The following is a 26,342-nucleotide window of genomic DNA, read 5'->3' as shown; positions in this document are numbered from 1 at the left end:
GAGAAACGCCTTTGGCATGTGCTAAGAAACCAGTTTATAGACTGCGGTAACCAAAGACAACCTCCTAATACCGTGTCCGACCTTTTCTCCGCCGTAGAGCAGCATCACGAAGTGGCATCGTCTCCACAAGTCATTGGAAATCCCCTGCAGAAATAATGAGCCATGGTGCCTCTATAGCGGTCCATAATTCCGAGAGTGTTGCAGGTGTAGCATTTTGTGCACGAATTGATGTGTCGATTATGTCCCGTAAATGTCTGATGGGTTTCATTTCAGGCGATCTGAGTAGCCAAATCGTCGTCGTCGTCTTCAGTCCTGAGACTGGTTTGATGCATCTCTCCATGCTACTCTATCCTGTGCAAGCTTCGTCATCTCCCAGTACCTACTGCAACCTACATCCTTCTGAATCTGCTTAGTGTATTCATCTCTTGGTCTCCCTCTACGATTTTTTACCCTCCACGCTGCCCTCAAATGCTGAATTTGTGATCCCTTGATGCCTCAGAACATGTCCTACCAGCCGGTCCCTTCTTCTAGTCAAGTTGTGCCACAAATTCCTCCCCAATTCTATTCAATCATTCGCTCGAATTGTTCAGAATATTCTTCAGACCAATAGCGAACGGTTGCGGCCTGGTGACATGACATCGTTGTCTGGGAATTTGGAGGTCATGAATGGCTGCAAATTGTCTCCAATTAGCCGAACATTTCCTCTCAATTATCGGCTTAGTTGGACCAGAGGACGCTATCTGTTCCATGTATAAACACAGTACACATCATTATGGAGCCACCGTCAGCTTCCACAGTGCCTTGTCGACAACTTGGGTCCTTGGCGCTTACCAACTGAAGTCAAGACTCAGCTGACCAGGCCACGGTTTTATAGTCGTCGAGGGTCCAACCGAAATGGTCACGAGCCCAGGAGAGGCACCGGAGGCAATGTCGTGCCATTGGCAAAGGCACTCGAGTCTATTGGCTGCTGCCTAGCCCGTTAACTGCAAATTTCGCCGCACTATTTTCACGGATGCGTTCGTCGTATGTCCCACACTGATTTCTGCGGCTGTTTCACGCAATGTTGCTTGCCTGTTATCACTGACAACTGTACTCGAAAGACGCTGCTTTGGGTCCTTAAGTGAAGACTATCGGACTCTGCGTTATTGGTGGTGGGAGCTAATGCCTGAAATTTGGTATTCTCGAAACACTCTTGACATTGGATCTTAGAATATTGAACTGCCGAACGATATCTGAAATGGAATGTCTCATATGTGTAGTCCGAACTACCATTTCGCATTCGAAGTCTGTTAATTGCCGTCATGAACACGTCGGAAACTTTTTCACATGAGTACCTGATACAAATGGCAGCTCCACCAACGCACTGCCCTTTTATACATTACAGCTAACCCATGACTTTCATCACCTCAGTGTGTAACAGTTTTAATCAGCATGTTAAAACAGGATATTATGTACTTACACACACACACACACACACACACACACACGCGCGCGCGCGCGCGCGACTCGTACCTCCGACGGTGGTTTTTTCATTTGTTATCCGACGTCAGACTTAATTAAAACAGTTAGTAGTTCTGCATCCAGGCTGAGTGTGTCGCATTGGTAAAAGTCAAACATCAGACAAGAAATGACTTTATTGCTCATATAACGCGTTTCGGAATTTATCCACCATCAGGATATCCAGGAGCGATTACTACAAGTCAATATAGCGTTTCACGTTGTATGTGAAACAAACGTTCACTAACGCCTTTCTCCGTTCTTTGAACCAACTTACGCAGTTACCCTATGATGGTATGTACAGGGTAACGAGAATTAAGAAACACGGTAAAAATGGTCGTTTTTCGCATATACAGATCATTCCCAGAGGTGAAACTCTTAGGGCTGATTGAGGATTGAATCTCAGACTTTTGTAAAATTAGCCTGATACTTATCCATTTTGTCTCCAAGACTAAGAGTAGATGAATTCTAATTGAAATTTATCTCACAAGACGACGTAGGTAAGTTACTACACTGAATGTGGGTACTTATTGTATAGCTTTATTCGTGCCAAGATGCGCTTCGGGCCTTCACCCATCTTCCGATGGCGCAACGTATTTATATCCGTCAATGCAACGTTTCTGTCAACTTCATCTTGGACACTGCAGCTCACCTGTGCACAACAATAATTCGTTCAGCCATGACGTTTCCGTGTTTTCTGTTTAAGTTTAATTAACACTTGAACATAATTTTAACCTTTGTTAGTTGGGGTAAGGGACGGAACAGGAGCATTTCATTCCCTCAGTCAAGAGAGAGGTCATCTGGATTTACTTACGTACCCCAGAAATTTGATCGAATTACTGAAACATGTAAAAACGAGGCGCTGAAAGCAATACTGACGCCAGAGCTACGAAATAATTTAAGGTCAAATATATGGGTCGGGCCGGTATGTAGGTCAGAGCAGACAATGGCTTTCCCAGGACCCATCTGTGGCGAGAGAAAGCCCCACCTGCATCTAGTCCCCCACTAACCCGATTAAAGACTAAGACAATTACCAAATAAAGAATGTGTTCCAGCCGGTAGAATAATGACAGAGAAATTCAGAAGGCGAAAAACGTGATGGTTATCAGTTGGACCGAAATTAACAGAACAATGTGCGAGAAATAACCACGTCAGTAGGTGATAACGAGTATCTCCTGGAGCTACGCGAACACAAGACAGGGGCCGTCCCTCCAACAGCTATGCCACCCACGATCCACTACAGTCGAACTGTTGAAGAGGGGAACAGCACATACAATTCATGGAGTGCTCCCCCTAAAATGGAAAATAAGGACCGGCAGGAAGAAATTGACTAATCACATCTAAAAGCAATTGACAGAGTAACAGAATGATGAAGAAGGCAGCTGCAAATGAAGTTTGGGGATCTTGGTAGTTGAGCGACTTGTCTTGTGCCAGGCAACTGTAACGTTCAAAACATGGTTGACAAAAACGTTGTACTGATTAAGATACAAATGTAAACGCCGATTACAGATTGGTGAAAGTGCGAAACGCGACTTGGAATAAATAATGCTATATATAAAGGGGGCGATCATAAAGTTTCCATTTGAGGACGTTGCTGCAGCCCCCGTAACATAGCGTTACTCCGATGCGGGTGTGTAAACGCCGACTTATAGGCAAGGGATTAAGTTGGCATTCGCGTCTTTCCGACGCGCGTGCGGTAAATGCGGAAACGTAAACTATGGCGACGTTATTACCAAATGCGTCCAAACAGCACCAACGTACTGCTGTTCTTTTCTTGCCTGGCGAAGGACGCACACCGCCAGACATCAATCTGAGAATGTAGACTGTATATGCTGCAACATGTCTGCCAAAAACCACCGTTGTGCAATGGTGAGCGACAAGGAGTCCTGCTGCTTCATGTTAACGTCCCCATTTCGCAAATTCATAACGTAGAAGTTACGCCAACTCAAGTGGGAACAACTCGAGTACCCGTCCTATAGAACTCTTATCTCCCTATGCGATTATCACGCCACTAAGATGAGCAGCACTTACGGTCTACCACTTCACGCAGCGCGACACTATGTTTTACGAAACTGGTATCTTCGAGCTTGTGCGTCTGTAAGATGATTGGCTCAGCTCTCAGGGCGACTTTGTCTGGCTGGTATAGGGATTCTGGACTGTACAGGTTTCGAATGCAAACTTTTTGGAAAGATGGAAAGACAGACAATGGCTGCTAGTGGGTCTTGAAATGAACCAATGGGGAAAGTTAAAAATTTATGTCCCTTATAAAATGCGGCTAGTTGCTGTGTTTTTGAAGTGATTTAATCCACCAGTGTTCTCATAGATAAATCGGCGTCAGAGAGTGACTAGCTTTACACAGAATAAAACTGGCATTGCCCGTTAACATATTCGTGAAAGTCGTAAAATGATTCACGTCTATTCTTTTCCCTAGTTCGATGCTACCATCCGTCTTGCCATCTTACCACACCTACTGCAGCGAACATTCTGGCTAACGTTTCCAATATTCTCGTCTTCGTCTACTTCAAAGATTGTTACCCGCTTTGTTGCACCTTCGGGCATGAAGATAATTATTCCTAGGTGCCTTCGAGCACGGAGGCTGCTTTCCTCCTCCGTTGTTTCTAGTGCCTCTACGTTATTTCTAACGTCCTCTGCTCTCTTATTGTCTGGAATTACCTCCTCTGTACTATTATCAATATTTAATACAACGCTTCAGTTAGAGCTCTCTGTCTGCTAGGCACAAATGGCGAGAGCAATCTTCAGGGATTTCCACGAATTGAATCTCAAGAGTAGGACTTCAAATATGAAACGACGTACTAGACGATATTCGATAATTCGCATGTGGTGTTTATAAAACCCTTGTAGTTTACCTACACACAAGAAGCCCTAGGACGGCTAACACTCAGCAGCTACACACATTAACAGGACTCACGGCAGTTTTTGGTTTCTATTAGATCGGTGCATAAGTTCGTAGCGTTTTTGTTTAGTATGCTGGTATTACGGTTGTTATGGCTTTATTTACGGATTTTCCTTTTTCATTGTTGCTGTTAAAGTTTAAATATTTTCATTTTGTCATTTGGAGACGGAGTGGAGCTGCGGACGCCAGAAAATGGGGTGCCTAGTGGGGAAATCTGAACACTTCTGTCATATTCTTTTATTTGAGTTCAGCAGAGGAGTGACAGCAGCTGAGGGAGCCAGATACATTTGCGCCGTGGATGGGGATAACGCCATTGGACAGAGCACGGCAAGAAAATGATTTTCTCGTTTTAAGTAGGATGGTTTTGACATTAGTCTCTCTCAACGTTCAGTAAGACCTTCGAGGTTTTATGAGAATCATTTAACTGCATTAATCCACAATGATCTGTGTCAGTGTAGTCGAGAACTGGGAAATGTGATGACTGGACATTCCACTATGTGCGATATTTGCATGTAATGTGGAAGGTTCAAACTTGGATGTATGCTGTAAGCCTAAATCAGAAAAATTAACGAGTGCCCGTATGTGCATCTCTGCTAGCTTGTCATCAATTGGCTCCTGAACAACACAGACCATTTCTATCCTGTGTCGCTACTAGTGACGAGAAAGGGTGTCTTTGTGCTAACATGTGGAAAAGAAAGGAATGGTTGAGTAGCAACTAAGCAGCAACTCCACGAACAAAGACCTGCGCGCATTCACAAACGATGTTATGCATCTGGTGGGACGACGACAGTGTGGTGTACTACGAAATGCTTCCCGGAGGTGTAACCACCACTGCTGGCATTTATTGTCAATAACTACGACTTCTTGCAGATCCAATCCAAGAACAACGACCAGGAAGACCGTTTGAAGTGACACTACGTCCGCCCGCAGTCTGCTAGACTGACAAGAAAACACCATACACGAATTGGGTTGGAAAGTCATTCACCTGATTTTGCACCCTCAGATTTTCACCTTTTCCGCTCCCTACCCAACAACCTTGAAAGAACTTCCTTTCCGGATGAAAATGCGCTCCCAACATGGTTCGACGAGTCCTTCGCCTCAAATCCACGTGATTTGTAGTCACGGAATCGAAAAGTTACCCCAGTGTTGGCAGACTGTTGTGAATAGTAAATTAGAAGATATTACTGATGACTTAAGTCTCTGTTATGTGTATCTGTTGTTATTATTGAAGCTACTGAAAAACGCTGCGAACTTAAGCACCAATCCAGTACAAAGGAATCATATCGTTGTCACTTCATAAATGACTGCAAAATTTTTAATTTGAATATTTCATTCTTATTGCTTCTAAAACGAAACTAGTCCTCTTCTGTGAAGTGAAGCTGTAAGCAGCCATCACCAATGAGTAAAACAAACTTCCTGGCAGACTAAAACTGTGTGCCAGACCCAGACTCGAACTCGGGACCTTTTGATTTTCGCGGGCAAGTGCTCTACCAACTGAGCAACCCAAGCACGACTCACGTCCCGTCCTCACAGCTTTACTTCTGCCAGTACCTCGTCTCCTACCTTCCAAACTTTACAGAAGCTCCCCTACGAACCTTGCAGAAATAGCACTCCTGAAAGAAAGGATATTGCGGAGACATGGCTCGCCACAGCCTGGGTGATGTTTCCAGAATGAGATTTTCAGCCGGCCGGTGTGGCCGTGCGGTTCTAGGCGCTTCAGTCTGGAAGCACGTGACCACTACGGTCGCAGGTTCGAATCCTGCCTCGAGCATGGATGTGTGTGATGTCCTTAGGTTGGTTATGTTTAAGCAGTTCTAAGTTCTAGGGGACTGATGACCACAGATGGTAAGTCCCCTAGTGCTCAGAGCCATTTGAACCATTTTTTTTGTTGAGATTTTCACTCTGCAGTGGAGTGTGTGCAGATATGAAAGTAGTTCTGCAAGGTTCGCAGGAGAGCTTCTGTAAAGTTTGGAAGGTAGAGACGAGGTACTGGCAGAAGTAAAGCTGTGAGGACGGGGCGTGAGTCGTGCTTGGGTAGCTCAGTTGGTAGAACACTTGCCCGTGAAAGGCAAAAGGTCCCGAGTTCGAGTCTCGGTCCGGCACACAGTTTTAATCTGCCATGAAGTTTCATATCAGCGCACACTCCGCTGCAGAGTGAAAATCTTATTTCAATAACCAAATTATTTGTCTGACCGGAACTTTAACCGAGAACCGCAAAAGGTGTTTCCGCGTAAGCACATCACGTGCAAGTAACTTCCTCGAAGACATTAAAAAACCTTTTTGCAAAATATTGCTGCATCTTGGCAAGGAGCGTCGACGAAGTTAGAGGTATGTGAAGGCGGGTGGCAGGGAAGAAGAGGAGGAAGAGGCACCATTCCTTCATTACGTAGACCGCCTCTGCGAAGAAATGTTTGTCAACAGGAACGTTGCGTCATCAGTGCTGTTTCAACACTTCCTCTTAATCGGAGCAAAGCACCCTCCTTTGATGTCCAAGTCAACGTGCTGCGCGTCGCAGACAGAAAAATCGCTGGTGGAAGGCCATAAAACTGAGGATGCCGCAACCGCGCGGCGAGTCTCTCGCGATAACATGGTGGTCTGGGGCAAGGATGCTGCGGGTGGCCGGCGCCCGACGTTTGATGACGCTCAGTTCCACGAGCGACATTTCAGATGAATCTCCCCCTGCCCCTTCCTCCCCGTACTCATGTGTACACTAATGGACTGATCTCCACGACTGTTATCCAGCAACACAAATGGGAGCAATGCGGCTGGACATGGAGTCTTCTGTAAACATTAACCATCTAATCATCTCTGGCAAACAAAGCTGTCAAAAGCACAGACTGATGCAATCAGACTCTGTTTGACATCATACTGCGGGACTTACAGCTGTCCACGTTTTCTCTCTTGAAAATTTTGCTTCGAACGTCCCTCAGTAGCGACAAAGTAGTTGTTGAATAGAGACGGTGATAAATGAACATCTTTCAGGGACGATCTAGGTTCAGACCAGAGTCCAGACATGAGGCACGATTATTTCCGACATGTCTTCAACCAAATTCCCAGGCGGGTTCTCCATTAGCGACACATATGGTATGTATTTAGTATCCCGTTTATCCGATTATCAGGAAGGAATGGAATGGAATGGATTGGGTTGCACTCAGTCTCGTGGTAGCAGTGCGGAGCTACTCGACAGGGAAACAGCGTCTCAGTGATCTGGAAAGCTGACAACCGCCGTTCGGCACCGAATGGCCCGACACAGCCAGCAGAAGGAGCTTTACCTGCATTAATTCCCTCAGTATGCCGTATTTGATTCAACTATACTCCCTCTTGCTTTACTCATATTTCTGTTGGTATCCACCTTGTATCCTTTTCAACTCTTATGCTGTCCGATGGAATTTCAATGGCACAGGCAATCGTTTTCATTTCCTCTCTCTGAATTTCAATTTTGCTTGGAAATTTTTTCCTTGGTTTTCTTCGCAGCGTGCTTAATGACTGAACACCGGGGATAGCCTACTATTCACTCCCACGTCACCAGCCATTTCCCTATTTTATAAACTGAAGATGGAGGGAGTGGAGAGGAAAAGGAAACATTGATGTTTGCTGCAACGAGACTTTATGCGGAATCAACGGCGACGATTGTAAATGCGTGCCGGATCGGTATTCGAACCCAGGATCTCCTGCTTACTAGGCAGATGTGTTAACCACTGCGCTAAACTGACACAGTGATTATCGCAATTGCGGACACTGCTTCGGCGTGCCTCTGAGCCGAACCACATTCTCAACAAGCGCCATCTACCCGCAATCCCCGTCAATGTCCTCCATGCTCGCTACTTTGAGATTCCCGCAGGAATTCGAACGTGATTGTGCATTCTCACCGAAGGTAATGGATCCATAGGCTATCTAAACGACTCAATTATATGAATGCGTGATGTCTGTCCTTTAGGGCACGCCCGGAAGACGGAAACCATGCAGTCATATAATTATTTCCCTTTCATGTCCTTCAGCTCTCGGTAACTGCAGCCTGTTCTCCGTACAAGTTGTAGATGATCCAGAAATACTTAACCCTTTCTTTGTTCATGGGATACATATGACGCTCTAAATTAATACACAGTTTTGAGCGTTGGGACGTCTGCATCTCATATCTGTCTAGTGCTAAAATCAACAAGATGCTTTCGGAACTTGGAGGTAAATACTACAGACTGTGTAGTGGCTATATCGAGGGCTGTCAGCGACCAGGTGGGGAAGCGTGTGTTCATAGGTATCACAATGCACCTGTTTCACGAATATAAGATCAAATCACCATTTCCTCCGTTCCAGTGATCTCTGAAATAACTGTTTCCTTATACATCATAGACACTGTTTTGAAAAGTTAGTGCATACCCCAGTAATTCTACTGGGTTCTACATAATTTGTATCCAAGGGAACGTATATGCCCGAGAAAACTTCGTGGAATGTAGAAAATTGGTGTGTGGTATGTCAAAGCCATCTTCGAAAGTTACGTTGAAAACTTGTGTGTTATTATTTCATGTTTTTCATTGTATGGAGAATAAATGCGTTTTGGTCCTGGTTTGTTATACTTTTTCTTCCTGAGGAAACCATTCTAAAATTAACTGTTGAACTCTGAAAATTTTAGGTTCACACGAAAACATGGATCTAGATACGTTTGTGGGTTAGTAAAAATTTAATGTCGTGTGATTAGGGCCTCCCGTCGGGTAGACCGTTCGTCGAAGGCAAGTCTTTTGATTTGACGCTACTTCGGCGACTTGCGCGTCGATGGGGATGAAATGATTATGCTTAGGACAACACAACACCCAGTCCCTGAGCGGAGAAAATCTCCGACCCAACCGGCAATTAAACCCGGGCCGTTAGGATTGACATTCTGTCGCGCTGACCACCCAGCTACTAGGGGCGGACTTTTTGGTTGTGAAAATGTATTATTCATCTCAAAGGAAGACTTTTTAGCTTTATTTTTCAAATATAAAAGCAAAAAAAAATTTTACCATGAAACAACTAATCAGACTTTTGTGACAATTACAAAGAGCAGACAGATCATTATAAGGATTGTTTTTTTTTCCAAGTGTGTGTACTCCGACTCATCGTGACGTAACTGGACACGTTCATTGTTTGTGTATACTCCCTTATTAAGACATCTAGATTACGTTTTTGGCTGATTTTCCAACAAACACGAATCAGCTATTCATTTCATCTAAATGATTACTCTGAAATTCACAATTTAGTGCCTGGCAGACGTTCATCCAACCACCTTTAAGCTATTTCTATACCGTTCCACTCTGGTCATTCGTCAGTCCTATCAGATGTGGGTCGCACAGTACACAGCAGTACTACAGAACAGTGCGTGATGTAAGCAGGCTCTTTAGTGAAGATGTTTCACTTTCTAAGTTACACTACCACTGACAATAAATCGCAGTCTTTGGTTTGCTTCCTCCACAAATTTATCTGTGTGATTGTTCCCACTGAAGTTATACTTAATCGTAATCCCTAAATATTTAGTAGAGTTTACAGTCTTTACATTTTGTGATTTAGCGTGTACCTGAAATTTAGCAAATTCCTTTTACTGCTTATGTGAATGACTTCACAGTTATTATTATTTAGTCAATTGCCACTTTTAGCACCATACAGGTATCTTGTCTAAATCATTTTGCGATTCGTTTTGGTCTTCTGATGACTTTACAAGACGTTAAACGACAGCATCATTTGTAAACAATCTAAGGGGGCTGCTCAGATTGTCTCCTAAGTCGTTTACGTAGATCAAAGGCAACAGAGGTCCTTTAACACTTCCTTGGGGGGACGCCAGATATGACTTCTGTTTCAGTCGATAACTTTCCGTCAGTTACTATGAACTGCGACCTTTATGACAGTAAATCACGAAGCCAGACTCAAGACTGTGACGATATTACAAAGACACGCAGCTTAATTAGAAGCGCTTTGAAGAACAGGGGTCAAATGCTTTCTGGAAATCTGAAACTACGGAATGGATTTGACGTCTGCTGTCGATAGCACTTATTACTTCGTGAGAATAAAGAGATAGTTGTGTCTCACAAGAGCGATACTTTCTGAAGCTGTGTTGGCTATTTGCCAATGAATCGTTTTCTTCGAGGTGATTCGAAATGGCACGCCCAGTCTTAACTATGACGGTTCACTGAGTGTAACCGCATCATCCTGGACCCACTGAAAAACTTTAGTATTTTCTTGTACAGACTCACGAGGGAGACTGGAATGTTTACGTTGCTGCCGCAGGAGCCGGCGGGCATTCCTCCACCTCCAGCAGCCGGACGGAGGCTGACGCAGACGGGTCTGGCTTTGCGTCAGCGCACGAGCTCGCTGGAGTCCCCAGCAGCGACTCGTGCTGCGCTTCCCCCCGCCCGCCCCATCCCCCCACCACACGTCTTCCACCCCCGCCCCCCCTTTCCCTCGATCAACTCCAGCCAGCGCTCCCCTCCTGGACGTTATCCCTACCCAGGCAACCAGTCTTCATCGAAGAGTCAAGGCCGACGACAGCCGGCATCAGCTGCGCTCTTCCTGTGACAAATGTAGAAGACTCATGCGCAGGACTGCTGTCGCTCGCCTGCTGCATGTCCCGTTTCACTGAACTTAATTTTCACTGCAGTCATAACTGCATTTCTTCTTCAGTCGTTTCCCTGATCGATTTATTTTTTCATCCCCACCTCGTTTATCCGAACTAGGTGGTAATGGATGTGACGCGGATTACTGAAAATCAGGAAATTTTGTACTAAATGCGAAAACTCCTATTTGTACTACGCTATACAAATTTTTATTTTGGCACTGACACGAACATTCTCTGGCACATAAACTCTATTTTTACTGTAGTCTACTCGCGTTTGTTTACTGAAGTAATGCGCGGGTTACTTTTGTTTCAAAAAGAGTGTGGCGTTTTAGAGCAGCACGTTCGCGTAGACGTTTCACTATCACCACCCTTCGGCTGGAGTTGTTTCCTGCTGCTGTTCTAGATAAGCCATTAATTTTTCCAGCTGTGCCTTTGTCTCCGAACCTGTGATGTCTTCCAGCTTTTAGGCTAGTGTGTTTATTTTGTTCGAGGGATCAACGACAGATCATACGCTGACGGAAAAAATCGCAACACCAATAAAACACTTAGTAGACTAATGAAGATTCTGGGATACATTTGGCTAGATAATTATTTAAGTGATTATCACTGCAAGATCAAATGGCTCTGAGCACTATGGGACTTAACTTTTGAGGTACTCAGTCCTCTAAAACTTCCAACTACTTTAACCTAACTAACCTGAGGGCATCATACACATCCATGCCCGAGGCAGGATTCGAACCTGCGACCGTAGCGGTCGCGCGGTTCCAGACTGTAGCGCCTAGAACCGCTCTGTCACTCCGGCGGGCTACTGCAAGATCACAGGTTAATTTAAGCGGGAGATTAGCCACTGAAAATGGCCCCTGGAATGCTGTTCACGAATTGCAGCACAACAGGTCAAATGCCAGATTTATGTATACATTTGCAATCTGGATGTGTATAATAAACACGAGTTTGCTCATGCTGTCATACGAAATCGCACCGCAGATCAAAACTCCATGTGTAGGTCCTGAGTGAGTAGCGCGCAGACAGGTTGATTGCAGGCTCTCAATTGGCCTCATCCTTACCAACGAACGGCCGCCTCTGGCAGCGGGGCAGAACCAGCTTTCATCAGGAAACACAACAGGCCTCCACTCTTCCCTACAACTCTCGCTCAACACCATTTAAGTCGCAAATGACAGTGGTTTGAGACCAATGGTACGCACGCTACAGTTTGTCTCGCAGTTGTCTTGGAAGTAACTGATGTGTAGCAATGACCGAAGCAGACGAGATGAATTAAAATTTGTGCTGCGGCCGGGACTTGAACCCGGGTCTTCTTGCTTGCTAGGCAGAAACGCTAACCATTACACCACCGCAGGACAATGGTCAACATTACTGAACGAACCACCTAAGCAGAGTGCCCTCGCCAACACAAACTTCAATTCATTTTCCCCTACATATTGTCACTACTGCCAAGGCTCTTCGATATTGGCAAGCACCCGAGCGTTGGACGTAAAGCGACGTCCTTGTACCATTTTGTGATCTAATAGATCTTTTAATTAAGTGTTTCCATGAGACACTTAAGTATCTTTTTATTATGTACCATAATGATCGAAGCAGACGACATGAATTAAAATTTGTGCTGCGGCCGGGACTTGAACCCGGGTCTTCTTGCTTGCTAGGCAGAAATGCTAATATCGGAGAGTCCTGGCAGTAGTGACAATATGTAAGGGAAAAATGAATTGAAGTTTGTGTTGGGGAGGGCACTCAGCTTACGTAGTTCGTGCAGTAATGTTGACCATTGTCCTGCAGTGGTGTAATGGTTAGCATTTCTGCTTAGCAAGCAAGACGACCCGGGTTCGAGTCCCGGCTGCAGCACAGATTTTAATTCATTTGGTCTGCTTCGATCATTATCGTAGATAATAAAGAGACTTGAATGTCTCAGGGAAACATTCGATTTGTAACAGTTCGTCGTGTCACTGTGGACCCAACAGCTACTCCCCTTCGGCGAACACGATGGTCTTCCACACTGGTAGTGTCACGTGCCCGTCCGGAACCCGGTCTTCTTGCGACTGTACATTCTCGTGACCATAGCTGCCAGCAGTCATGTACAGTGGCTTTCTGCAGTATTGCAGAAAGAATATTCAGTTTCTCGTAGCCCTATTACACAAACTCGTTGGAGCTACTCACAAGGGAATCTCCCCATCTCACTCCCCTCAGATTTAGTTATAAGTTGGTACAGTGGATAGGCCTTGAAAAACTGAACACAGATAAATCGAGAAAACAGGAAGAAGTTGTGTGGAACTATGAAAAAAATAAGCAAAATATACAAACTGAGTAGTCCACGTGCAAGATAGGCAACATCAAGGATAACGTGAACTCAGGAGCGCCGTGATTAGCGTGAGCAGCTGCGGAACGAGAGGTCCTTGGTTCAAGTATTACCTTGAGTGAAAAGTTTAATTTTTTTATTTTCGCAAAGTTATGACCTGTCCGTTCGTTTATTGACGTCTCTGTTCATTGTAATAAGTTTAGTGTCTGTTTTGCGACAGCACCGCAAAACCGTGCGATTAGTAGACGAAAGGACAAGCCTCTCCAATGGGAACCGAAAACATTTGATCGCAAGGTCATAGGTCAACCGATTCCTCAACAAGAAAACACGTCTGATATATTCTATACGACACTGGTGACGGCATGTGCGTCACATGACAGGAATATGTTGTCGATCCACCCAACTTGTACACTTGGCGAATAGGTAAAAAGATTCCTCTACCTTGCCCGATTTTGGTTCTCTTGTGGATGTGATAATCACTCCCAAAAAAGTGATGAAAACTTAAGAGTTTGTCACATAAACTGCTACAAATGAATGTAACAGTTTCACAGTCGCACAGTTTTCCCTGTGCTCCGTCAAAACATATGTATGTTTAGGTGTAGCGTCCCCATACTACGGCGCAGTTACCTCACATCGGACGGACGGACAGGTAATAATTGTCTGAAAATAAAAAATTAAACTTTTCACTCGATGGAAGACTTGAACCAAGGACCTCTCGTTCCGCAGCTCCTCACGCTAACCACGGGACCACGGCGGTCCTGAGCTCACACAGTCCTTGATGTTGCCTGTCTTGCGCATGGACTACTCAGTTTGTATATTTTGCTTATTTTTTTCATAGTTCCGCACAACTTCTTCCTGTTTTCTCGATAGATCTGTGTTCAGTTTTTCGAGGCCTATCCACTGTGCCAACTTATAACTAAATCTGAGGGGGGTGCGATGGGGAGGTTCCCTTGTCAGTGAGGTATTGGTAACGGCTCCTTTGTCACCTTGAAGGCATTCTTGAGTAACACCAACTCACCACGTCCAGCCTCAAAGGTAGCTGACGCTCACGAACGTTACAGCGTGTATTTAACGCAGACTTAATTAGATCTCTATTGTGGGCGGGGATGGCGGAGGGTTTAGTGGGGCCACTCTTATGCGACAGGCGCAAACTTTCAAGAAGTCACGTTTCAGGTGTAGAGACAGGTCTGCCAACTTTCGTTTATGTCGCACAACTCTTTCCTGGTGTTACTATTTTTTCCCGTCGCTGTAGTTAGAATAGGGGCTAACTCGGCCGCACACTCAGTCAAACATACATGGATTACATCGGGCCCTGGAGCTTTGTTCAGTTTTTAGGATTTCACCTCTTTCTCAACACCACTGACAACACCACTTACTTCCCTCATCTTTTCAGTGGTACGACGATTAAATTGGCGCAGTTCTCCTGGGTTTTCCATTGTAAAGGAACATTCGAAAACGGAGTTAAGCATTTCAGATTTTGCTTTGCTATCCTCAATTTAGTTTCTGTCTCATTCGTGAGTGACAGGACACTAACTGGTGCCGCAAATAGCCTTTGCAAACGACCATAATTTCTTTAGGTTTTGTGATCATAATTTGACAGTATTCTGGTATGGTGGTATTTAAAGGCTTCACTCATTGCTCTCTTGATAGCCAAAGGCGTTTCCTTCAGTATCTCACTCTCTATAGCCCTATGATTTGTTTTACACCTATTATGCAGTGCTTTGTTTCTTTGGAAGTTTCTTTGCAGTGACGGCATACCATCTTATTCTCATCATTCCTACGCGACAAGCACATTGGTGATAGCGTAGTGGTCGCTAATTTCGTTGCCCTGATATATTCAGTGGAGTTCTTGTTTAAAATATTCACCACATTCTTCCTATTTCAATTATACTGGGAAATTTCAGAAACTGGGAACAAACAAGAAAGTGGGGACATTTGTCGTCCTTAATCAGTTCTAAACAAACTGAGGACGAAGAATGGAAACTGAGGACCGTCCCCATAAAATGAGGACGTTGGTCACTTTAGTTTACTGATTAAAAGTGTAACAGGAGATTTTCATTGTGGCGCCGTTGGATGTTGGCGGTGATTTGTGGTGGTGGTCGTTGAGGGAGGGAGGGGGAGGGGTGTATGTCGGGAAGACCGACTGTAGCAAAAAAGTGAGGATGTCTTTTTTCGGTTCTAGTGTATGGCGGCGGAACACCTAGCGATGGCCCTGCTTCCGAGGAATTCCCTTTTCTTACCGGCGATATTTGTCATTAAACTGTTCCGTAAAAATGCAGCTATACTGAAATTTTCATTATTTGTTCAGTTAACGAAAATATGAGATGACATTTATTTATTTATTTATTACCGAATTATAGACCTGTTACCTGATGTTTAAAACAGGTCGTACATCTTACAATTTTTTTCATCTTTTTACAGTTTTTTTGTTTTATCTACAGAATTTACAAAGAATGATACTTTTCAAATTAACAATAATTTCAGGTTGGAATATAAAATTTTTTTTGTATTTTTAAGAATAATATAAAAAGATGGTAGGACAGAAGAGAGATTTACACACACACACACACACACACACACACACACACACACACACACACACACACACACACACACACACACACACACACACAGAGAGAGAGAGAGAGAGAGAGAGAGAGAGAGAGAGAGAGAGTTATTAGTAGAGATCCTATGTATTAATTACTTTAGGTGCCCATCCATGTACAGCATTTGGTGATTTCTTGGGTAGATCGCCAGTACCTTATGCTTATTTACTGTCACGTCTCAGCTTCCTCCTTCTGTTCCTCTTTATTGTCACTATTTTCGCTGTCACTGTAGGTATCTCTGTATCTCTGTCCACCCTCTGGAGATTGTTGCACATAGGCATGTCTAGTGTCGTGTCCGCATGTACCCTTCACGTGTTGTTTTTGAAATACAGTTTGTCAGTGCGTTTAATTGTGCCCATTGTTCTTCGTCTCTTATTGCTGTGTATATATCGATATCTGTATCTGTGTAATGTAAGTGTAGTGTATGTCTATTGTTCGCGTAATGCTCACAGAAAAAGACAATGTGTTCTGGGGAACCTTCTTCCCCGCGTGTGCATGTAGATGTCTGCCTCAGACTCACGCGGTTTAAGTGCATGGGGTAAGGTCAGTGTCCGGTCAAGAAATGTACCGTATCGCGGCTGGGATCGATATGTGTCATTCTCAACCGCTTCCTTGTGTCAGGGAGGAAGTCGTGCAGTCTACGTCCCTTATCACTTACATCCCACTCATCTTGTCATGTGTCCAAACGCCAACTTTTAAGGTGACGTATCGTCTCTATCGGCACACCGGTTATTGTGTGTACCTTATCTCGTCTCCCCACCTTTAACCAGTACATTGCAGCTCTGTATTTGATCGTGATATCCATGGGGCATATTCCGAGCCCCACACACAGTGCATCCGCTGAGGTGGTACCGAAGGCTCCAGATAGCCTGAGTAGGACACTTCTCTGCCCTCGTCTGACCAATGCTTTGTCGGTGACCACGTTCAGTCTATGTGCCCACGTGCTAGCTGCGAAGCTGAGTACTGATTCGAAGAGAGCACAATGGCATGTCCGTATGACTGGTAGAGGTAGTCTGTACTGTTTTGAATTTAGCCTCACCAGTTTGTGTAGTATTTTTTCTGCTTTGTCTGTTTTTAGCCTTATGTATTCGTGGAAATTCAATTTTTCATCTATGTGTACCCCAAGATAGCGCGTAACGTGTGCTCGTTTGATGCTTGTGACCCCAATTTTATCCGAAGGAGGGGTTCGATTATTATGTCCCAGAAAATGGGGCCGCAGATAACATCGAAGGTTTTTGAAGATATGGCCACGTTATAACTTAATGATGTTACTGTGCTTTTCCGGTGGGAGCAATAATAATACGTTTTCTCGCCGGCGCCACCGAGGCCTGTGTAAGGTGAAACGCATGCAGTGCGGCGACAGATGGGTCGGACACGAAGTAGGCAGCAGCAGGTGGGTCTGTCGTGCCGTGTGTAGCCGAGTCCTGCCTGGCCGGGCCGCGGGAAATTGCGCGTTTCCTGGGGCCTGCCGGCGGGGCCTTTGATTTATACAGGAAATTAGAGAGCCGCTGGCGCGGGCACGCGCCATCCAGGGCCCGCTGCCGACTGCCGGCGCTACGCCGCCAGTCCGCGACGCCTCTCTGCCTGCAGTCCATCCTGCAGCCGCCGGCTCCGCGCGGGTCACGTTCCCCTCAGCGCGTCAGCCAACTCGCATACCAAAACTGACATACTGCTTGGAGACCACGACCCCTAACCGACTCATGAGGTTATCTTGAAAGCGTTATGTATCGCTTAAAAACACCCTCTAGGTTTGTAACCTTTGATAATTAAAGAAAAATTTGTAGATTTTACGCGACCTCTTTCAATGCTCAGCTGAGGAGTACATTAATGTCCGAGTAGGGTAAATCACTGCAGGTTGGGGACCAGTTCTACAAGAGTGTGCAAGAATTCAAATACCTAGGGGCACTTTTCACTGAGAACTCGTCATGTGAAACAGAGATCAATGCCAGAATACAGGCAGGAAACCGATCTTACCACAGCCTAGCACAACTGCTTCGGTCCAGATATCTCTCCAGACAGTTCAAGATTGGACTGTACAAAACACTGATCCAGCCTGTTGTTCTATATGGCTGAGAGACATGGAGTATCCGGAAACAGGACTTCCATAAGCTCCTTGTTTTTGAGACAAAAGTGCTTCGGAAGATCTTCGGCCCGATTCTAGATGCAGACACAGGGGAATGGAGGATCAGATACAACCAAGAGCTCGAGGAACTATACCAGCAGCCGAACATAGCAGGAACTGTCAAAGCCAAACGAATGCAGTGGGCCGGCCATGTGGCCCGGATGAGGATCACAGATGGCCTCGGAAGCTCCTGGATTTCTCATCTACAGGAAAGAGACCGCCAGGGAGACCCAAGAAGCGTTGGAGGGATGGACTCCATGAAGATTTAAACCTAGTGTCAATAGATGTGGACGAATGGCGGATAGCAGCAATGGACAGAATACAGTGGAGGAGGAAACTTGTAGATGCGTGCTGACCACTGGGTCTGATCACGTAGTAGTAGTAGTAGTAGTAGTAGTAGTAGTAGGGTAAATGACGATTCGGGAACGATTTCATGCGGGTGCGGAACTTCTTTCTAGTACTTTTCTTCTTCACTCGAATTATTAGGCAAATTACGGTAATCCATTTCTTGTATGCTCTTTTTTTGTTTCTTCTTCCAGTACACTCATATAAGTGGCTTTAAAAAAGAAACTAGCCGGAGGCGTAATTACAGAAACCAGTACCCTCAGAGACTTTGTAATGGGACCAAAAAATGGCGCAATCACAGGAAGAGAAGTCCAGACTGTACGGAGGGTCGCCGAGAAGGCCCCCCCCCCCCCATTTGAATTTCTGCAGGAGAGCCGCGACTGTGTTGGCCGTATGAGGCTTTACATTATCGTGGAGCAGAATGACCCGACAGGTGAGATCGCTTGGCGAAGGGTGGTCACGGTTTGCGGGTAACGCTGGCATTCATTCATTCAGTGTTGTCCCGTGCTGCAGGAAGTGAATCAGAAGGGGGCCATCTTGGTCAACGAAGAACGTCAGCATAGGGGGGCAAACGATTCACCTCTGACGACGACGTCCAGCTGTACGTGCGGAACTGGTTAATACCGCAGCCCAGTAATGTTATGAGACAGTCATTCACCGCCTTCTGTCACAGTGGGGCAAGTGTCTCAACAGCCAGCGTCGATACTTCTAACATACAGGTACTGTTTTCTGTAACTATGCCTCCAGCTCGTTTCTTTTTGAACGCTCCTTATAATTAAGAGCCTTTACCGGGAATCTTTGTCCATCCATACGGTCTAGATGTTCCTTCCATTGTCTATTACTGCCCTTTATTTTTTCGTTTGGTTATACACGGAAACACCTAAGAAACTGATACAGGCTTGCGTATTGAAATAGATTTCCATGCCGATTCTGCGGAGAATCTCCTCATTGCCTACCTTATCGGGCCACATACACTCCTGGAAATGGAAAAAAGAACACATTGACACCGGTGTGTCAGACCCACCATACTTGCTCCGGACACTGCGAGAGGGCTGTACAAGCAATGATCACACGCACGGCACAGCGGACACACCAGGAACCGCGGTGTTGGCCGTCGAATGGCGCTAGCTGCGCAGCATTTGTGCACCGCCGCCGTCAGTGTCAGCCAGCTTGCCGTGGCATACGGAGCTCCATCGCAGTCTTTAACACTGGTAGCATGCCGCGACAGCGTGGACGTGAACCGTATGTGCAGTTGACGGACTTTGAGCGAGGGCGTATAGTGGGCATGCGGGAGGCCGGGTGGACGTACCGCCGAATTGCTCAACACGTGGGGCGTGAGGTCTCCACAGTACATCGATATTGTCGCCAGTGGTCGGCGGAAGGTGCACGTGCCCGTCGACCTGGGACCGGACCGCAGCGACGCACGGATGCACGCCAAGACCGTAGGATCCTACGCAGTGCCGTAGGGGACCGCACCGCCACTTCCCAGCAAATTAGGGACACTGTTGCTCCTGGGGTATCGGCGAGGACCATTCGCAACCGTCTCCATGAAGCTGGGCTACGGTCCCGCACACCGTTAGGCCGTCTTCCGCTCACGCCCCAACATCGTGCAGCCCGCCTCCAGTGGTGTCGCGACAGGCGTGAATGGAGGGACGAATGGAGACGTGTCGTCTTCAGCGATGAGAGTCGCTTCTGCCTTGGTGCCAATGATGGTCGTATGCGTGTTTGGCGCCGTGCAGGTGAGCGCCACAATCAGGACTGCATACGACCGAGGCACACAGGGCCAACACCCGGCATCATGGTGTGGGGAGCGATCTCCTACACTGGCCGTACACCACTGGTGATCGTCGAGGGTACACTGAATAGTGCGCGGTACATCCAAACCGTCATCGAACCCATCGTTCTACCATTCCTAGACCGGCAAGGGAACTTGCTGTTCCAACAGGACAATGCACGTCCGCATGTATCCCGTGCCACGCAACGTGCTCTAGAAGGTGTAAGTCAACTACCCTGGCCAGCAAGATCTCCGGATCTGTCCCCCATTGAGCATGTTTGGGACTGGATGAAGCGTCGTCTCACGCGGTCTGCACGTCCAGCACGGACGCTGGTCCAACTGAGGCGCCAGGTGGAAATGGCATGGCAAGCCGTTCCACAGGACTACATCCAGCATCTCTACGATCGTCTCCATGGGAGAATAGCAGCCTGCATTGGTGCGAAAGGTGGATATACACTGTACTAGTGCCGACATTGTGCATGCTCTGTTGCCTGTGTCTATGTGCCTGTGGTTCTGTCAGTGTGATCATGTGATGTATCTGACCCCAGGAATGTGTCAATAAAGTTTCCCCTTCCTGGGACAATGAATTCACGGTGTTCTTATTTCAATTTCCAGGAGTGTAATTTTCAACATTGCTCTGTAGCACCACATCTCCAATCCTTCGATTCTCTTTTTTTCCGGTTTTTCCACAGTTCATGTTTCACTATCATGCTGTGCTCCAAAAGTAAAAAATTTCTTCCTCAAATTAAGGCCTATGTTTGCTACTACTAGATTTCTCTTGGCCAGTACGCAGTAGAAATATTTTAAGGAACCCCAGATGTGGCTCATAAGATGGAGATACGAACCCCTGTTCCCGTGAAAAAGATCCGAGCTTTTAAACCAGAGCGCCTTCTCGGTCAGCATCGATGAAGAATAGGAATTTGCTGAACTGGGAACACGCACACACGAACAGTATCATTCCTCTGCCGCTGCGAGAACAATCCCGCAAAATTCGATGTTTATTGTTCGTTCCACTTTAATTTTCGCAGCATTAAAGTCCACCAACTTCACAGTTCCGCCGCTGTATGTATTGCTGGCGAATTGCGATGCATAAAAAGCGGCGTAGAGCGGGATTTTAATACGAGCAGTCGTCACACTTTCATTTCCCCCTCGAACAGAAAAAGAGGAGGAGAAGCTTACAGAGGGCTTGAAACTAATTTAGCGCCGACCCTAGTTCTCCCTCTCCCCTTCTTTCCCAAGCGCGCGCACACACATACAGTGTGGAGGCCAAAGTACTGCGCATCAGAGGCAGCTCGCGGTCGCTGCCATGGACCGTACGGCCGCTGCCCTTGTTTCCAGCAGCGAGCCTTATCTAGAGCCGCTGGACCGAGACACAACACACAGGCGCCAACTTCCGCATACAGTACCTCGACCGTAAATTTCAGGCGTGCAAAGCTGAATCTGTCCGAAAAACGTGTTTACTCGCTGCAGTTAATTGTCCCCTTGCTCGTTATGAGGCTGTACGCTAAATCGAAATCATCTTTCCAGTCTTTTAGTGGCACCGAACCGGAGGGTAAAAGGAGGTAGATGTATTAAATTCGCTTTTCCGAAACAGTTTCCTCGCGGAAGGTGGTAATACGGTTCCTCCTCCATCATCGCACGAACCGAAACGACATACTGAGATAAATCATCGCGAAATATTACCGCAATTGCAATCGTTAAACACTGGAATGGCATTTGGACCGGATGATTTACATGTGACATGCTACAGAGATTATGCGAAAGAACCAGACGCCTTTCTAGCAATATTTTATAGAAGGTCGCAGGTCCAACGAAGAGCACCCAATGAGTTGAAAAAAGCTCAGTTCATTCTTCTTCTTAAGAATATTCATAATACAGCTGCACGTTATTATACGCTTATGTCGCTGACGACAATCTGTTGTTGAATTATGAAATACCGGGTGATCAAAAAGTCAGGATAAATGTGAAAACTTAATAAACCACGGAATAACGTAGATGGAGAGGTGAAAATGGACACACATGCTTAGAATGAAATGGGGTTTTATTAGAACAAAAAAAAAAGTTCACAAAATGTCCGACAGATCTCTTGCGCGCGTCGTTTGGTGGTGATGGTGTGTTCAGCCGCCACTTTCGTCATGCTTGGCCTCCCAGGTCCCCAGACCTCAGTCCGTGCGATTATTGACTTCGGGGTTACCTGTAGTCGCAAGTGTATGGTGATCGACCGACATCTCTACGGATGATGAAAGACAACATCCGACGCCACTGCCTCGCCATAACTCAGGACATGCTTTACAGTGCTGTTCACAACATTATTCCTCGACTACAGCTATTGGTGAGGAATGATGGTGGACATATTGAGCATTTCCTGTAAAGAACATCATCTTTGCTTTGTCTTACTTTGTTATGCTAATTATTGCTATTCTGATCAGATGAAGCGCCATCTGTCTGCCATTTTTTGAACTTTTGTATTTTGTATTTTTTGGTTCTAATAAAACCCCATGTCATTCCAGGCATGTGTGTCAACTTGTACCTCTCTATCTACATTATTCCGTGATTTATTCTGTTTTCAAATTTATACTGAGTTTTTGATCACCCGGTATGTTCGACAGTTCCGCACTGTTATTCAGTTAACAGAAAACGAACTTAAGGAGTATCGCACCGGTTTTCTGAATGGATTCAGGACTTCTCTGCAGACAGAAAAACTCGTCGTTCTTAACACAACAAAATCAACAAATGTAAAGAAGTTATGCTAAGAGTACTAGAGGACCGATTTTTGTTAACAATATACACAAATGAACTAGTGGATAACGGCGGAAGCATAATGAGACTCTTCGTAGACAGTACATATGTCTTTGGGGAGTACATAGAGTATAAATAGCTATGGAGTGAGCATTCGGATGCGCAGAACGAGAAAACTGTCCGCAACATCTCTTGCTGCTCAAGTCACGTGGTATTGGGACGGCGCATGGAAGTTTGAAAAAGCGCTTAGCGTATTTGGAGTGATATTACTTCGCTAGAAAACATAGATCGCTTTCAGAAGTATCCTGAAACTTTGTATACGCGTTTTATAGACATCTTGACAATTTTAGGCCTGGAAGTGAAATAGTTTTAAAGCTGTGAAGAGCAGGGTTATTCTGCTTTTTCGCCACTTATCACAGCTCAGTTTCACGTTACTTCCTTTTTTTCTGGCGCCGAAAAAGAAGTGACAGCCAACAATACCTTTTTAAGTTTTCTAATGCACTTATTCATTATGTCGAATCTCCGTTCTAATTAATTACGTCACAATGACACTATTGGGCCCGACGCATCACAGGAAGGGGGAAAAAGACTTTTGTGGCAATGAAATTGTTGCTATAAATAAGCAATTTACACCATCTGCTTTATTTATTTGACAGCCAACAATATTCTTTTTTAGCTTTTCCATTGCACTTATATTGTCGAATCTTTGTTCCAATTAAGTACGTTACAATCACACTCCATTGGGCGCCGATGCATCACAGAAAGGGTTTAAGGACCTGAATAAATTGGAGGAAATTAATGACACTGTGTCTTATATAAATTTTATCTGCAGATGAACATTGCACGAATCCATAAATACTGATTGGCTGCTTAAACGCACTTGCAAATTTATCTAGCATTTCTCTCATTACAGTACATTACAATACCGTGTCTCGATTTTTAAATATATAAAGCGCCTCACATCGATATGATATTCACTATTACAGATTTGTTTCGCGTACTTCTCTATATTTAGCAACAACAATACTGCACCATGGCTGTTATTACTACTACTAAAACGTGTAGAAACTTATATAAAAAAAGGTGAATACGTGTAATATTAAACTTTCACTGTTACCTCAAATTGCAGACAAGAAGCGACGTCCCATTACCACGTAACCAGTCCGGTTTGATGTTGAGAACATGCGCAGTAGGTTATGCTCACTCCATAGGTATCTACACACTATGGGAGGGTAGGAACGCCAGCAAACTGTAGCTAATTACATGAAAACCTGCAGATGATCAATCACTGTTGCAGGGGCTGTCAGATCACACTGAACGTAAATAATTTAACATATTTCAGATACATAGCGAAGAAATCCATTATTGTGAAATTACACTATTGCTGGTCAATCACTGGAAACAATAATTAGCGTAAAATATCTAGCAGTGGCCGTCCATACAGATCTAAAGTGGAAGATTAGATGTCAGATAGATTCACTGGAAGAATTTGAAGGAAGTGCTTTTGAAACAATTGTACAATTGTTAGACCGACAACTGCAAGTTTCGCAAATATGGGTCCTATAAAATTCAGTGTATTCCGGTCTGAGCTGCCGAAGATGGCGGTCACGTGTGCGAGAGGTGTGCAATAACGCGCGCGTAAGCGAAGATCCACTTTCATGAGCACTTGCTCAGCTAAGACGGTGGAAATTCATTCAACTTTTGCAGAACATTTCAAGATCGAGAAACACACTTTTCCTCCCATACCTTTCTTAATACGGATATTTTGCATGTACTTAACAATGGGTACAAAATGCACGTCTTAGACGAGTTCGAAATACTTAAAAATTCCTACTTAGATTCCTAAGATTTCTTGAACGACCAATTTGCATTGAGAAATAGACAATATTTTGAATGTATAGCATCTGTGGCTATAAAACGGTGGAAATTAGCTGATTTCTTTTAGATATAAATTTCAGTAATAGCTTTCGTGGAACGGTGTGCATGTTTTTCGTATGTGTTGTGTGTAACTTCCTTTACTTACCTTATTTAGACTTTTTTACATGTTCCTTGGTGCTAGCGCAACAACTTTACTATGTACAAATTGTGATTCATTTATTGTAAATCAGGGATCCTGAATTTACAATTATCAAATAAAACATGTACATTTTTCGACATATCATGGCATTATGCTTCTGTGAAGAGATTACTGACATTGCTAAACCTATATTAAGTATGATTTGTAATAATTTCTTATATTTTACACACATCCATGGCTAAGTTTCAACGATTTATAGTATCCCATATTTTGTAGGCTTCTGAAGATGACAGATTAATCTGTTGAAACCGGTAAGGCGAAGTGAGTATCTCCAATTACGGGACTGACGACTGAATTTTATTCTAAAATGTTACTCATTAGTCTGACACTTATCACGTTCTTTCAGTAGAAGGAAGAGAGATCTACAAGAGGCGGCGCGTTTCGTCACGGGATCGTTTAGTCTGTGCGAGAGCTTCGCGGTGATACTCAACAAATTCCTGTGACAGACTCCACTGGGAGACGCAAGAAGCAGAGACTTGCTAAGGAAAGGTCTACTGTTTAAATTCTTAGACTGTACGCTCTAAAAGAGACGGGAAATATATTACTTTCTCTCTCATAACGTCTCAATAACTACGAAAAGAAAATTGAAGAAATCTGAGAGCTCACACGGGTGTTCTCCCCACGCACCACCCGCATCTGCCACACATCTTAAGGTGGCCTGGTGACTACGGATGTAAATGTAGCAACATCTACACACCACAAGCCACATAACGGTGTGTGGCGGAGGGTACTTTCTGTACCACTTTCACTCCTCCTCCTCCTTCCCCTCCCCAACCCCCCCCCCCCCCACCCTTTCCCGACCGAACCGCGAATGGTCGGCAGGAGGGGCGATTGTTGGTAAGCGTCCGTGAGAGTCTGAGTCTCTACTTTTACCTTCATAATATTTTCACGGAATTTACGTAGAAATATCGAGTATGTTGACTGGCTTTTCTACGTTGGTAGGTTCCCGGAATTTCAAAAGTAATAAATCACGCCGTGATACGCAACACCTCTCAAGGAGCATCTGACACTCGAGTTGGATTAGTATCTTCCCGACGCTTTCGCGTTGCCTGAACAGAGCCGTAACGAAACGCTTGTACGATGATTCACTAAACGGCTTTGCTCCTGGGTGAAACAGGTTTCCTGAAGTTTCTTCCACTGAATCGTAGTCTAATGTCCTGTGTTTCCTACGATTATTTTTGTGTGTCCGTACCGCTTTAAAGTGCCCGCTACGCGAACCCTAATTGACATTACTGTGTCCAATGATTGTGATCTAATAACCAGTCTTCCCACTTACTTGTCACAATGCTTTCAGTTGCTAGTAACTGATTTGAAACTTCGTCTGACTGTACATTCACAGTTACAGTAAATACAATAGATGCAGACGAAATAAGTTATGCATCA

General features: G+C 45.0%; 1 protein-coding gene and 2 non-coding genes across 5 annotated transcripts in view; 1 reads left to right on the top strand and 2 right to left on the bottom strand.

Annotated features, from left to right (window-relative positions):
• The window catches only part of LOC126188320 (very low-density lipoprotein receptor), a 598,910-nt gene that overhangs the window by 95,688 nt on the left and 476,880 nt on the right, over positions 1 to 26,342 (bottom strand). The gene's annotated exons all lie outside the window — the stretch shown is intronic.
• Positions 12,274 to 12,346, bottom strand: Trnaa-agc (transfer RNA alanine (anticodon AGC)). Its single transcript has one exon. It is a non-coding gene; the product is annotated as a tRNA-Ala (tRNA).
• Trnaa-agc (transfer RNA alanine (anticodon AGC)) lies at positions 12,773 to 12,845 on the top strand. Its single transcript has one exon. It is a non-coding gene; the product is annotated as a tRNA-Ala (tRNA).

Source organism: Schistocerca cancellata, chromosome 5 (genome assembly GCF_023864275.1).
Source record: "Schistocerca cancellata isolate TAMUIC-IGC-003103 chromosome 5, iqSchCanc2.1, whole genome shotgun sequence".
NCBI lineage: Eukaryota > Metazoa > Arthropoda > Insecta > Orthoptera > Acrididae > Schistocerca > Schistocerca cancellata.
This window is presented reverse-complemented; position numbering and strand designations above follow the sequence as displayed.